General features: G+C 48.4%; 1 protein-coding gene and 1 non-coding gene across 2 annotated transcripts in view; one reads left to right on the forward strand and one right to left on the reverse strand.

Annotated features, from left to right (window-relative positions):
• Positions 1–14554, forward strand: part of HYDIN (HYDIN axonemal central pair apparatus protein) — a 3273799-nt gene that overhangs the window by 1445747 nt on the left and 1813498 nt on the right. The window lies entirely within an intron of this gene.
• On the reverse strand, positions 3014–3177 carry LOC138462120 (U1 spliceosomal RNA). Its single transcript, XR_011264728.1, has one exon. It is a non-coding gene; the product is annotated as a U1 spliceosomal RNA (small nuclear RNA).

The raw sequence follows: 14554 nt of genomic DNA on the forward strand, positions 1-14554 counted from the left end.
AATGACTCTGCACTATACAGCTTCGCATGCACCCCAGAGAAACTGTGTCACAGATCACCTCAGACAAAATGGCTTCCATACTGACATTGACACTAGTGGCAATGCCAGTGTGTCCGGTGTCGTCCTCATGTGGTTCTTCACCATCTAATACGACAGCAGGGCCTGTTAGGCTGACCCCCTACAACCTCTAGATCTCAAAGTGGAATGGTCCACTGGTCAGACACATGGTATAGCGCTTACCTGCAATCATTCACATTATTGAGGTATTCGTACCCATTGTGTACAACAGTGCGCCAGCAGCTCTGGGTGCTTTATACTTTGTAATGGACCCCCTGAGCTGCCTTGTCATCAGGGCAGACTCAGAGATCCACTCAGTCTTGCAAACATATTTGTTCGATCATGAGGTCCCATCAAATGACAGGCTTCTTGAAGAACCTCATAAGGGAAGTCATGTCTGCTATTCTGGCCACCCCTTAACCTGTTGGTCTGCCTGATCTTTCTCTCATACTTCGACTGGTTCCTCAAACTCCTACAGATGTGCTTGTGGCACCTGTGCCCACGGCTCTCCCAGGATTCCAAGAAAAGTTTACTGCAACACCTAAACCACCTCCGTTGGGAAAATCTCAGGACGATTAGTCCTAACTAATCAAGGACCAGCAGGAAACGGGTGACGAGTAAGAGGAGTACTTCCCATCTTCAGCTCGTTAATTCCATGACTGGACGACTGGCTTGTCTACATTTTGGGGAATTTCTGCTCTCCCAGAGGCGCAACCGGAGAGTGACCTTCTAGTAGAGGTTCTGGTCTTACAGTCAGCAAGGGTGTCAGAGTTCTGCAGAAGGATGTTCTGGCAATTGCCTCCAAGAACTGGCAGAAGCTTCACTGATGCCAGTCCAGGAGTAGGAAAACAGAAGGAAGTTACTGCCAGGTTTCCTCTGAAAAGCCCCTATTTGACTACCCATCCACAGCTGCATTCTTCAGTAGTTGTATCGGCCTCGCTGTACACCAAACAGGCAGCAGCAGGTTCTTCATCTGCTTTTGTGGCTACACTCTTGAATAAGGAAGATATGGTTGTACAATCAAACAGTGAAAAGATGTATGAAAAGGAATGGCTGCTTCTCAGGCATGCTAATGCACAGTTAGTAACAGCTAATTGATGTCAATGGCAAGAAATACGATTATCTTCCTGACCTCACACTGGACAGATAGGTAGGTTACCTTTAGGTCTGACTTGGGTGAGGCCAAGCAGGAGCCACAGAACCTGTTAGAAACTTTGCGTCAACTAATTGGCACGGCCAGTCTGGGGTTTTGTGTGGAAGAGGGCATTTGACATTCTGCTTGGAGGCGCTCAAACAGGTTTACTAATGCCATGCAAGAACCCATTCTGGATCTCCCCTTGTATTCAGCAACAGATGATGAGCACAATAACAAAAAAACAAGCTCTCGGACAGCCAAATCCTTGGTAGTGCTAACTAAACCCACTGGCAAGCCTTTCTCCCACGTTGAGGGTAGCCAGGACCAATGTTCCCTCTAATTTTTTTGGGCTGTGTGCGCCAAAGAATAGTTGTGTGCGGGCTGTTTTTCAGTCATGTGCGCAACTGAGTGATGCGCTGCCAGACCGGGGGTGGTCGTCGGCGCAGCGGCGGCGCAGCGCCCCACCAGTGAGCAAAGCTTAGTGATCAGATTCCACAGTGTGCAAGCGAGGAATGCAAATTTGCAGCACAACAAGCTCTACTTCAAGGGACATTTGGGTGCTCTATTCTCCTCCCAAGACTTTAGCTCTTCTGAAATTGTGTCCTTTTACATCTCTAAACCAAGATCTTTAGTTTTATGATGGGTTGGTACAAGAACAGAGGGGTTCTTGTAGTGGAACACAGATTCTGCCTCACAAATTAATATTGGCACAGCATTAGCTTCTCCATTCACTAAATGTATGGAATATAAAGGAAATGCTTTCTCTTGGTTTAATGAAATAAACAGTACATGAACATGATTAATGACAAAGACGGCTTAATAGAAGGCGGGATATGAATGGACATTGCACTCTGACAGTTAAATAAAAAGCACTGAATCATGTAATCATGTAATCTCAGATGATTGTCACCACTCACCTCACCAATGCCATTTGTGAATGTCATGTGACTGCCAGTGTTTAAACATAAGGTCTGTTGTAACGTAACTTTTAGATCATGTGATCTCCATATGTGTAGCAGTGGAGAAAAGAGGTGTTCATTCTACAATACTCTGCCCATTTGAGGCCCACTGTATATTTATTTGCAACTGGATTTAATTCTACAAGGTTTTTACTTGTCGCACCATGGAGTACTGACCTTCCACACACCAGGTCGGGTGGAGAACAATCGTGTGGCAAGCACGGGATGGCTCTATCTCTTCTACACATATGCCCAATTCAACATATTGAGGGTTCATGTGTCTGTTACATTACAACACTCCAGACAACGCCTCTACAGCCAACTTACACAACATCACCACCTGTCCACTCCCTGCCCTGGTCCCTTTCGGGATACCAATGCCCCTATGCCCTCAACAAAGACACTGTGGGGTCGGTGCTTCCGAACTGCACACAGCAACAAAGGCTAGCATCATCCGGGGTCAGACTGGGCCATGTAATTGTCTCAGGCACCAAAGAAAAAGTGGCTCGCACTTGCAAATAGCTTTTCATTCCTTTTGTGATACTGTTTGAGTAGTACCCAGGGGAGCTTTTTGATAAAGTGACGTGCAAATTGTACATTTTAAAGAATATTTATTCAGCAACACTGGTCAAAACTACTAGTCACAGCAGAGTAAATTAACTCATCAAACTGGCCCACATGGGCCAATAAGGGTCCCAGTGACTTTTTCTTTCTTTCACCAATGCATCAGGGCTGGACCCCTGAGCTGCTCGGGGCTGGCCCTCTTGACTACAGCAAAAGAAACTCTGCTGCAAGACCAGGGGCTCTGTGTGTAAACCAGCTGACTCGCACACTAAACTTTTTCTTTCTTTTACCAATAAATCAGGGGATAGCGCGAACGCAGTCCCCCACTACTAGAAATAATGCAGTCGAGTACCCTGCATTTGGGGACATCGCAGGAGTCAGCAAATCCGATGTGCAATGGATGAGCCTCACCCGGGGAGCTCTGCCTTTCTGATCACAGATGCTCCCCTGCCAGGTAAGTATGAGTTGCGAGCAAGAGGGCAGGGGTTGGGCGGCGGGGCCTGTTCTGGAAGCCCCGCTAAGCGAGGGTGAGAAGGCCGGCACTGACCCAGACCCAGCCCTCCCAGAAGCCCTGAGCGTCTGCAGAGCTGCCTGCCCCACATGCAGGGAGAAGCTCCGGCAGGCAGAGCCCAGCAGAAGAGGCACATTGTAGCACAGTTCATTTCTCCCATCAGGCCCTGCTCGGCCCGAGATTTGCATAAATTCGGACCTGGCCGCCAGCCAGCAGGCACAGTCGGATAGTGAGCAGGCCTGGTGCAGTGGGCCCACTGGCCCGTCAGCCCCAGGAGGGTCCATGGCCCTCCTGAGCCGACAGGTCACCCCGCTTAAATAGAGCGTCTCGGGTGGGGTGCCCCCCATCAGGACACGGCAACGCCGTGAAGGCAAGGCCCAATCGGTGCTTGGACGGGGCCGGCGGCAGCCGGTAGCCAGACCCCCCTCCCTCATAAATCCCCAGGAGCTGCTGTAGCCAGACCCACCCCCATAAATCCCCAGGAGCTGCTGGCTGGGCCTTCTTCAGGTTGGAGGGCCTGGGCGCGAAAACAGGCAGGGTGGCTTCAAGAACTACCGGGGCACCTCATAGCATGGGGCGCACATGGGTGGGGGGGAGGGTGCGGCTGGGTGACGTCCATGGGGAAACACACCATAGCGTTTTTTGCCAAACCCTTTTATAAGACGAGAGTCCTCTCCTCCTTACCTTGTAGCACAGTGGCAGGCTGACTGTTGGCTGCTGACTGTGGCCTGGGTCGTCGTCGCCTCGCCTGGTGGTCCTCCTCAGTGTGGCTGTCCTGTGTGTGGGCTGGGCACTGGGCTGGCTGGTGGTGTGACTGGTGACTGAGGTCCACTGGTGCACCCCAATAAATCATGCCCAGCCAGGGCCAGGGCCAGGGCGGGTCAGAGGCCCAATAGCATCAGTCACGTGCGTCACGCCGTGATGGACCTGGCGGCACTGAGTCTGGGTGGACACGAATTTTCATTGGCTTGTTCTTCCCCCAGGCACAAGTGGAAGTTGTTTCAACTTTGTAAAGAAGTGCAACAACAAATTTGTTGTTACTTCCTCCAAAGTTGAAGCAACTAGTGTGCAATGTCACTGGGCCCCAGCTCAGCCTTGCAGGCAGGCTGCCCCCCCAGGGTCAGGACTCGGAGGGAGGCGGCAGGTGTTACAATTGCTTTAGTGTGTGCAATTGCTTCAGCCGCCTGCCGCCTCCCTCCACAGATCAAAGTAAACGTTGAACTCGGCCGGCCCGAGCAGAGCGCGGGCCGAGCACCACACGGCACCGGCCCCCCACGGCCGCCGGTGGCCCGCCCACCATTTTGAATGATGCTGCCTGCTTGCTACACATGCATCTGCATGCATCATAAGTTATGATGCATGCATGATGCAATCATCAAAGCAAGGTAACAACATCTAGTGTTAACTTGCTATGATGATGAATTGTGTGCAGACACTGCAGAGTGCCTCCTGGCTCCTGCCCTGCCCAACCCAGCCCCAGGCGGCCCAGCCCCCAGGAGTCTGACTTGACTTCCCGGCCGCGGGATGAAAAAAAAAATAATAAATAAATAATCATTTCACCCCAGGAGTCCGACTTGACTTCCTGGCCGCGGGCTGGGAAAAAAAAAAATCACAAAATGATGATTGCAGTGCGTGGCAAAATAAGCACTATGCGCGGCTCACAATCAAAAGGTGTGCGGCCGCACAGGCGCGCACCTTACAGGGAACATTGGCCAGGACACAAGGTCCATCACCTTCAGGGTATTAGAGTTTATCAAGGGCGGAATGCTAGATAGCCGACATATCCCTGAACTCTCACCGACACAAGCAAAGTCACCCATCTACAAAAGAATTCTACTCTTTCTTCCCCCTCCTCACCGGACTCTGATTCCATAAAACAATAAGATAAGATTCACAACCTCTCAAGTCAGTGGCAGGCTGACCATGCAATTGGAGACTGGCATCATCAATTTTCTGATCCTTGAAATCTTTGTTGTTTCAGCTGGATTTCAGCTCTCCCCTACCACCTTCTTCCCCATTGTACACTTTTCTTCAAATTGCGCTCCTGGCACATCTGCTGGAAGGTACCAAGGCTACTCTGTATAATAGCTGTGGATTCGGTCTCAGCTCCAGAAGGGGGACTAAGATTCTATTCCTGCAGCATTTCAGTCCTGTAAGGAAGACATGGTATCAAACAGTGAAGAAAGACACAAGTGATCACAGTTCAAGGGTGTTTATTGAACTTCAAATGGGTTGGTTTATCGCCTATCTAATCCTAAATCTAAGGATGGGAGCAAGCTATGAACTTCAAATAATAATAACGCAGTCCTAGTGGAGTCTGTCAAAATAAAAGGGCCTATACTAATAAACCTATTGCCAATATTTACTTTAAATACAAATGATGTGGGACAACAATGTAGGCAAAAGAAAAGTGTTCAAGAAATATGTCGGGATAGTTGAGCAGTTGGCTTCCCTTCCCCAAGTTTTCGGCACAGGGCAAGGCGGGACATTTAGGCTTCACACACACTCTGGCTTCTTGGCCATGAGGAAACAGTTCAAAGCACAGACGACAGCACCTTCTGCCAAAGACTCTCTCCCAATGACAGTCTCTTATTGCAGAGGGCATGATGTAACAAACAAAAACCAAAGTTCATTTCTTATCCGGATTCTCACATTCATAAGTTCGCAATTGGTCTCCCTCATTCAGGCCCGGACCACGGATCCCCCTTGTTCGTGCCCAGACCCCTTTGTTTAAAAAACTAAAGACTTTCTATTGTGCAACGGGTTTTGCTTAAACTGTCGCAGGACCACTACAATTCCTTCCATTTCTCATTCTTTGTGTTTTACTTTAAATTCTGCCACTTCTTGGTTGAATACTTCAGAGACCTTCGATTGAGCACACTCGCAGTGCCAGACCACTCTGTCACAAATATTGTATCTTCTTTGCTACAGTTCAAGCATCCATCAGCCATTAGGCTCTCCTCACGTCTTTCATCACACGCGTTACCAATCTCTATCTTTTCGTTCTTTATACTATGTTGCCACTTGCAACCTTGACTTCAACACAGACCGCTCTTGCATCGGTCTCCCCAATTCAGCGGCTGTGTTGATGTTTCTTTGATCTTGGAGCCACGGTGGCTGCTGCTTCTCCCTAACTCGGTCAGCCATGCAGGAGGCCCCTGGGTATCTCCGACACATAAAGCAGGATTCTTTAGTCTGGTTTCCTGGCCTCACGCTTTTTAATCTGAAGGTTTCTAGAAAGTAACGGCTTTCCACACAAAAAGTCAAGGGTATCTCCCTCCTTGCAAACCCTTCTTGGTTTGCCGTCTTTCTTCCCTCATTCAACTGCTGTCTTGAACCTGCTGTTCCTTCATTTGCTTTGCCTCGCTCAAAGTGTACTCTCGTGCTCCGCCTTGGAGAAGCTTAATGGAAATCAGGTGTGAATGGTTACCAGTAATTGCCTGACCTTGCCCCACCATAGTAGGGGGACATGTCAGGTACACTGTTCGGGTGTGAGTCTCTTTTCTCCCAGAGTGGGCTGTCAGTTTGAAAGTGTTTTTGCAGGGAAAGAGGGGATGGGTAGAGTTCCTATATAGCCTAGCACGTAGGATGGGGTAAAGGTGTTGCAGGGAGAGGGATACCACGTCTCGCAATCAGGTGTCCCACTCCCCGAAGCCCCCTCAACCAGGTGATCCTCCCGCACTGGTCCACACCCAGGGTCTGGATCCAAATGCGATGGCCATGCCCTGGCCACATGAGAGAGATACTCACGGGGACTAGCAGCTGAGACACCTTCTGGTTTCTCCCAGTCCCCAGTAAGAACCATGCCGACATGAGGGTGTTGCTGGACCTTTCTTTCTTCAATCTTTTCCTCCCTTTAGAATAATACAAGATGGTGATGCCAACATAGATTTCAGAATGACTTTGTGCGTGAGATTGTTTATGCTCTGTAGATCTCAGATTTTCAATAATAAATCCGCATTTTCAGTACACAGCCCGGCCCTTCAGTCTCAATTCAGGTTTTCATCAAGATTGTGAATTTGGCCAAGGGTGCTCGGATGTCTAAATGTAATAATGTTAACCTCTATTTAGATGACAGGTGATACGGAATTCAACAGAGGTGGTTAACTCTCTCTGCAGTCTCTCCTCCTTTGGAACTAGGGTTCACAATAATTATTTGGAAATCTGAAAATGTTCCCTGAAAAACAATGGACTTTTATAGATTTCTGGGGTGACTTGATTGGGGAGAAGAGAAGCAGACATCCGAGCAACAGCCAAGCATTTACTTTCGCATGGTTGTATCAGAGATTACTTGGATTGTTAGCAACTTGCATCCTTTCTGTTCTCTTCACCACGCTCAAGATGATACGATTTCAGCTATAGCTTTTGTAGTGCTGGGCTCAGGAGACAGGAGACAGGTTGCCTGCTAAGCTTCCAAGCCTCTAAAAGCAAGGTGGATGGTCTCTGCTATTTTGGAGTCTTGCAAGTCACCAAAACAGAAGCCTCCTCTGGGTCTGCATGCTCACATGGTTAGATCAAGCGACACAACCCTTGCTTTTCAGAAGCAGGGTATTCAGGATGTTCTTATGAGGGCAGCCTCATGGGCCCATGCCTTCAACCTTTTGCAAACACTACTGCATGGATGTTCTTTCCTGAGTGGATGCAGTTTTTGGGCAGGCAGTGTTGAAGAATCTCTTCCTGATTTAGTTAAGGATCCTCTTCCCTCTGGTAGATTAAACTTGCAACTTCCCATATTGTATGGCAGAAAAGAGACATGACACAGGAGTAAGAAAGTCGCATATGCCTTTCTGCCATACAAACCTCCCTCCAGCCCCTGTAAACAGATATAGTTAGTGCTGTCAAAGCCATAATGCCAACAAGGGGCATACATGGGTGGTGCAAGGGGGACAGGACTGGTGGAGCTATGTACTGCACCAGGCACACCTTTAAATTTGTAGGCTAAAATACATATTGCAGTGGAAATTGATCCAGTACTGTGCCATAAGGGGGCTGCCCATAGAGCATGGAGTAAAGGGGACTATGCACTAGGAGTAGAGTAGTCAATAAGTAACTTTATTTTCTTTCTATAGTTGTTTATTCAGGATGGTCATTAGATTGTGTGTTAGAAATGCATACAAATAATTCACAACCCCTCTCACAGCCCCTATGGTTTCCCTCCTGCCACTATGGAGGAACACTCATAGGGTTGTGTTCTAGCACCTTGAAGCATCTTTCTGCTAGATGGAATTACAATAATAGATCTTGGGCCAAATAACTGGACAGACTCATAGAATATGGCACAGTACTACTTTATTATCAGTTTAATAAAGCACAGTCATCTGACGGACATCGGAATGATGTTTGCACACTCACACAGTGACTTGATTACATGGAGTTCTTATACCCCAGTATACGCCATCTATGATGTAATTCTACGTGACAAAATACAAAACCTATCGAACTGAGGGATTGGTTAAGGGAACATATCTACTACTTCATTAGTTACCACATGTCTGGAGGGCAGGCCTTGAACTACCTCTAAATGCATGTAGTACTGATCATGATGGACAAAACATCAGGGGGTTGGCTCTTGCAACACTGTATGTTAGGTTGTCCCTCATTCCCACTGATTGGTTGGGATACAATCCCAACCTTGGACTTTCAGCTCCTTACAGAACATACGTGAAACGTAACTTAGGTGTTTGAATCCCATCAGACTACTCCCCGTTTTCCCAAATAGACCATCGTCTGTCATCAGTAGGCCTTCAGCCAAAATCTGCCATTTGTAGTGGACCTTGTTGCTGCTCACTGTTCTGGAACATTCAAGGGAGTATGAGTACACCACTATCTTAGCTTAAAGGTCTAATGAATAATCTTTGTTTTCAACTTCTGGGTCACGTGTGAGTGGACCACAAATTTGTCAATTTTAGCCTTCCATTTACTGCTATTTGATTAAATTATGCAAGGTGCTGTTGCTCCTCTTGGCCTCTAGAGACTTGCTCACTCTATCTCATATGAACTTTATACAATTTTAATTGACCAGCAGTTTGGCTCTCTTAGATGTTTTTGTCTTTCTTCATCTAAAAAGAATGTCTCTCACATGCTTAACGCTTATCCATATATTCCCTTTGTGCTCTGTACTTATCCTTTAAAAATAAAACCTTCACTCTTGTCAGTCTTGACTGATCGTCTTTTACGAGGCTGTCTTTTTTCATGCCTTCTGATTCTTACAGCTTCGGTTTGTTTCTGAGGTAGCTTGGTTACATTCAACGTGACCCGGCGTCCATTTTCCTAATATGGCCGTCCTTGCCATGTTATATATTCCTCTATAGCAAGCTTCTAAGGGTCTCATTACACGTTGTGCGGTAAGGGAATACCGGTACCGGTAATGAATTACCGGTACCAGTGATTTCCCAAGCCAATCACGACCTGGACCCACCGCTATTAGCACACCCGTTAATTACGGTGCCACTAATAGCGGCAAGGCCGCGGGCGCGCAACCCCCATGCCGGAATTAGCGCCATGGCGCTAATACCAGGGCATCACAAGCCATGCGGACATGGCATTCGCGGCATGGAAAACACCTAAAAAACCCTTACCAGCATGGCGCAAATAACGGCATCGAAAAGCACCCGTTAAGAGACCTGAGCAGTGTACCCATCTGCCACAGGTGGACACAATCAGCACAGGTGTATGCAATGGAGACAGGCAGCACAAAAGAGCACACCACACCCCTTCCCACACCAAGATGGTCCCAATAGCAGCAGCATGACATGATGGGCTGGAGTACATGATAGCAGTGCAGCACCAACAACAGCCAGCACCAGAGGTGAGCCGTAACAGGTACCCATTCCTCACACCATACAGGCGATGCCAGCTATCCACTGAGGAGGTGGCTCCTAACCCCTGTACGGAACCCACAGAACCATCAGGAAGAGGACAACAATATTGCACATCCTTCCAATGACAGTGCTCCGCTGCCTAAGCGGCCTGGGTGTGGCACTCCTGTATGGCCGTGTCAAAGTGGCAAAGACCACCATGGCATGTGTAGAGCATCACAAAATGTGCATATGATGGAATGTGCCTATGCCACTTGAAATTGACATGCAACCACCAGAAGAGTATGATGTGGCTGGGGATGAGTGCGGGTGGAATGCCCCGGCAGGACATGAAAGAGGCAGTGCCAAGGAGGCACACGATGTGCATCAGCATCTGATTCTGGAATCTCATCAGGCACCAAGGTGAAATAGCATGGACGTAGACGGGTATTGTTGCCCTGGTGCATGTTTCGAGGCCCACGAAGGACCCTGTCCACAATGAATGACACATACACAATAATGGAGACCACGCTTGGGTTTCAAACTCAGAACAGTGTATATTGAACATAATGTGATGAAAAGTGCATTACCCCAACTCCACAAATACACCCTTACCCCCCTTCCCCCTCAACACACCCAAATACACCCTTACCCCCCTCCCCCCTCAACACACCCAAATACACCCTTACCCCCCTCCCCCCACAATACACCCAAATACACCCTTACCCCCCTCCCCCCTCAACACTCCCATGTGAGTCTCATGGCGTGAATGTGTCCATCGCCACATGTGGCACCCGAATCTTGGTGGCCCTATTTGCCAGTGCCTGCATCGTCATCTGGTGGTTGTGAAGCGGTGCGCCGCAGGTTCCGCATAGACCGGCGTAGGGGACTAGTATGACATGAACTCCCAGACGAGGAGGGGCCTGGTTCTTCCTGGGCCATGAGTGGGCACCGACGCTCAATTGCGTCTGCTATGCGGTTCATGGCCTGCCGCAGTTGGGCCATTTCACTGCAGATTCGGTTGGTGCATGCCTCCATGCCCTCCCTCGTCTGCTGTGCAAGTGTAGCAATGTCCTCCCTCAGGCGGGCTGTCTCAGCCACATGTTGCCCTACTAGGCCACTCATCTCGGTCTGCCTCTGAAAGCTGGACGAGAGGTCATGTCGCATGGTGGGTGCTGGTGGGATGGCTGATGCACCTGGATCCATTGCACTTGCATCAGGAGAGAATACCTGGGGGCTCCATGGCCCTTCAGGGGTGGGTGATTCTCCATGACTACCCAGACCTGAAGAGAACCTCGGGCTTGCCAGTAAGGGGCTTGTTGGTCTGGGGCTCTGGCTTTCATCATCAATGGCAGGTGTTTCCTCCTCATCTGAAGGTGGGGCAGTGGCTGCTGCCTCACCCGTTGAGCTGGTGGCAGCAGAGTGCATTCCCTCGATGCTGCCTTCACCTGCTGGGAGACACACTTCCGTGGGTGCCACGACGGGAGCAGGCATGGCCTGTGGATGCGTGCAACTGGTGTTCCGGCTGCCTTTGTCCCTGTGGTCATGGTCACTCGTCCTGGCTGCCCTTGCGGATGTGGCGATGTCCCCTGTGGCATCCCTCCTGGGTTTTTTGCTGGATGTGGGAGCAGGTGTGGAAGTGCGTGCCTCCTCAGTGTCAGTGTGTGATCCTGTACGGGTGAGAAATGTGGAAAACCATCAGTCATGGGTCGACCTGCCTTGAGCTAAATGAATACGTCATGCCGTTCTATGCATTTAGGGCTCTTTAGTGTGGATGCAGGTAATGGGGATGTTGGGTGGGTCATGCATGAATGGCTCTGTGTTGTAGGGGTATGTGGTGATGCATGCATGTTTGTTTGTGGCTGGATCCACGGCATTCATATGGACACATGATTGGGGGGGAACATCACATTTCACTGTGCATTGTTTGATGCATACACTCACCTCCATCGGACGAAATGGCCACGCCATGCTCCATTTGTCCAACTCCCCCGATGGATTCCACCCCGATAGTTGATGCACACATCTCCTCCCACTCAGTGAGCTTGATTGGCGATTCACTGCCTCCTCCTGTGCCCGTAGCCAGGTTGCGGTTAACGGATAGAATGTTCCGCACACGGAGCCGGAGGTCATCCCACCTCTTTCGGCAGTCTTTAACTGTGCGGGTTGTGGTGCCTACCGCGCTGACCTTGTGGGCTACCGCTTCCCAGATGGCCTTCTTCTTCACAATGGTCTCCCGACGCATGTCGTTATTGAAGACCACCTGGGCATTTTCTGCTAGTGTCTGCGTGAGCATAAGGAGCTCCTCCTTGCTAAATTTCTCCTTGCGTTGCCGCTCAGACGATTTTTTTTAACGGCCTTGGGCATCTTTACGGTGTCCTTGGTGTATTTTCCAACGTGGTTCCTGGTAAGGTGTCCTGGATAAGGAGGATGGCAATGGATTGTGTTTTTAAAGATGGCCGCTGTGCTCTTTCCCGTTCCGGTGCGATGACGCTATTTCCGGTTCCGCAAAATTACGGTAACCGTTATTAGCGGTGACCGCTAATGGCGGTCACCGGTATTTGCGAAGACCGCAATTTGCATGTGGCGGCAGGTCGGAAGTGCTAACAGTGCTTTCGACGATGCCATTAAGGGACTTTCTGGGGACTTTTGCGGCATGGCGGTAGGCTCATTTCCGTCATGGCGGTAGGCTCGTGCCCGCGATCTCGTAATGGCACGCAATTTGCGGCCTCTTGCGAGGGCGGACACGCTAATTACGCCATGCCGGTAACTGGCGATTTTTACCGCCTACCGTGTAATGAGGCCCTAAATGTTGTCTGTCTTCCTTGCGTTACTGCGTATTTACAGTTATTGGTCAATAAGTAACTGCATTTCTTTTTAGATTCATGATCACTTTAACTTCAGATTCATGTTAATCTTAGTACTTCAGTTACTTTATTACTCAGTATTTTCATATTGTTTCAACATAGGTTCATATATCTTCTTCATGACATCACTTTGTACTTGTCAGATTTTATTTTAACGTCCGTCCATGATTTCCATCGATGCATTCTGACACCCTGGCATACGACATCCTTCCATGCGACCTCCTTCCACACTTTCAGTGCAAGGGTACATTCTGTATGACTGTCTGAGTGCACAACGGCTCTCATACACTTGATGCGGTATAGGAACGATAAAGGGGTCCCACATATCCCAACTGCTCCAATATGACAGTGTTGGAGGGGGTGGGGACTGGCAGGATAGTGCCTACCTGCTTCTCAACATTCCTGACACTGGTCGAATTTTCACCTAAATTCTCTTCTTCCATGGTTCTTATCACCTCTTCATCATTTATCAGCATTTTTTCTTTTTCCTGCTTATTTTTTGGGATCCAAATCCCCACTCAGGTGTCCTGCATTCTTGGTGTTCATCCACACCAAGTCATGTGGCAGCACTCTCCGAATTGTGAACAGAATATCCAACATTCCACATATGTTTTCCGCTCCTTAGGATAATGGAACTTGGTTCCTGGCGGTGCAAGAGTGCTTTCTTAAAAAATATTCTTGCAGGTATTGGCTTCATTTTGCATCTGCTCACCCATTCAAGCATCAATGTCAATCATTCTCTTCATCCCAATAGCTTTCTTGGCTGTCTTCTTGCATTGTCCCACAATGATCCTTATGAGACAGAATCCTAGCAACACAAACACTAGTATTGTTCAAAGTATTTTGAAAGCATTTGCTTGCCAAGTTGGAATCCATGAGAACAGAGATGTAAACCAATCATAATCTTCAATTTCGTCTACTTCCTCCACCATCTTTGTGTGCAACATTGACACAATAGTTATTGCTTCTGTCAGAGTTTCATTCTCGTCATCATGGGCAGGTGTAAATGTGCAGCAAGAAGTCCCGATCTTTGCACACACGCCTCCTTCCAGTGCTGTAATCAAGTCCAGAAAATACCTGTTCTGGAGAGTCATAAGCCTAATAGCCCTCATTTCGTCTCGAATCGCATTGAATCCTTTTATTGTTGAATTTCTTGTTTGTAGCAGCCCCCATCTTGTAATCTGCAACCACTTGGGATTTGTTGCAGCCTGGAGTCCTGGCATGAATATAAATAGATGTCAGTATCACTGTTGTTTGGCTAAATAGTTTGTTCATCTGGAATGTCATAATATGCATCTTCTGAGAAATAATTCTCTTTTCACGATGGAGATTGAGTGATCTTTTCTTTAAGTGTGCATCCATTTTTGGAAAATGTATTGTCTGCAAGTCACTTTGTGGTACTACCAAGGCTGGTTTACTTATTAGTACCAATGAGCACACTCCTCCCCACTTGCTGCGGTAACTTCGTATATGACACCAGTTAACTATATCTAATCAATTGGCTAACCTTGAAATCAACAAGGACCTCACTAACTTAGATGGCACACTCTTGGCCAATTCAGTACTCTCCCTAAATTTGACTTTCATAGTTGCTCGGCAAGTGAAGTATTGGTGAGTGTTACCAACATGTCCACATCCTGTTTGGGGAACTCATGCCCTGCTGA

Source organism: Ambystoma mexicanum, chromosome 1p (assembly GCF_040938575.1).
Source record: "Ambystoma mexicanum isolate Mex_15411 chromosome 1p, UKY_AmexF1_1, whole genome shotgun sequence".
In the NCBI taxonomy this organism is placed as follows: Eukaryota; Metazoa; Chordata; class Amphibia; order Caudata; family Ambystomatidae; genus Ambystoma; species Ambystoma mexicanum.